This window comes from Halyomorpha halys, unplaced genomic scaffold (genome assembly GCF_000696795.3).
Source record: "Halyomorpha halys isolate HHAL.00 unplaced genomic scaffold, Hhal_1.1 Scaffold360.1, whole genome shotgun sequence".
Lineage (NCBI taxonomy): Eukaryota > Metazoa > Arthropoda > Insecta > Hemiptera > Pentatomidae > Halyomorpha > Halyomorpha halys.
Genome location: NW_027110685.1, coordinates 184,333 through 185,626, shown reverse-complemented (window position 1 = coordinate 185,626; position 1,294 = coordinate 184,333). Strand labels below are relative to the sequence as shown.

General features: G+C 36.5%; 1 protein-coding gene across 1 annotated transcript in view; it reads right to left on the bottom strand.

Moving 5' to 3' along the window:
- The window catches only part of LOC106681699 (beta-alanyl-bioamine nonribosomal peptide synthetase ebony), a gene marked incomplete in the record, with an annotated part of 42,594 nt that overhangs the window by 28,601 nt on the left and 12,699 nt on the right, over window positions 1-1,294 (bottom strand).

Below are 1,294 nucleotides of genomic sequence, written 5' to 3'. Positions count from 1 at the left end.
TTCTTCTTACTGGCCCCCCCCCCGACCATCTTCTGCAATTATTAATCTACGGTCAACTAACTACACCTAGTACATTTAATTTTATTTATTTAAAAATAAAATAAAAATGTTTTCATTGTCAGCAATAATAACCAATGGATAAATACAACATATAAAATCACTTTTTTGAATAACTAAAGGAGATTCAAAGGTAAAATGCCATCAATGGCCGATCATTCCCGATTGCTTAGCGGCTTCGTTATGATTTGTCAAAAACAAAATTTATATTCTTTATTCCCACTTGGAAAAACTCTAAAATACGAATTTTTATAGCTACAGAAAAGTAAAAATTTTTTGTTCATAATTTTCCTATCTCAATCAATCCTAACACTTCCATGACCACGTATAGCGATGACACATGCGTGCTCGGACTTATCTCCTCCAATTAAATGTACTATAGAAGAAAGTTTTTTAAAATTCATGATTTAAGCCCTGCCAGACTGTTTAAATGAGTATAAGACATAGCTCTTATCCATCCCAGACCATATCCCTGCCTTAAATATATAATTTTAGTTTCGTACAACTTCTCGTTTTTGAGCTAGGCTGTTCACACATAATTTGGGGGGGCACTCGCGCACCCCGCACCCTTTCACACATTAATAAACCCCTCCTACCGGGAACAAACCAAAAGGAAGTTCGAAACCTGGTAACGGCCAACCAGTTCGGGATTAGATAGGTACATGGAACACATTTATCCCCCTATTCTCGGTCTCCTAAATTAGGAATATGGGAGGTTACTAGTTTGTTTTGGTTATCCTTTATCTTTGACTTAGACTGTTTCTTATCGACTCTTATCGATTCTTGTTTTACTTTGTAGACAAATATATTGAAAGCTCTGACATGCTATTTAACAGCGCAGTCTGGATGATACTGAACTAAGATCAATATATGATAGAAAACATTAGCCATAAATATGATAATTTTTTGTTTAAGACATGTGCCGAGTCTGGCATCCAGGTCTGCTCTATAAACTTCTTCAATTCCTACCCCCAACATATTTTCTTATAACCGCTCCTACCTCACTGATAGAACCTGATAAAGTAAATCATAACCTAGCCTACTCATCTCTCTTTTCTCAGTCCGCCGGTGTTCCTCAAGGTAGTATGTTAGGTCCCATTCTTTATACGGTTTATACAGCTGACAAACCACCCTAACACAGTCCTAACAACATACGCTGATGACACATGTATACTGTCTGTAAACAACGATCCAACTAATGCATCACAAACACTACAGAAACACATAACATCTATTG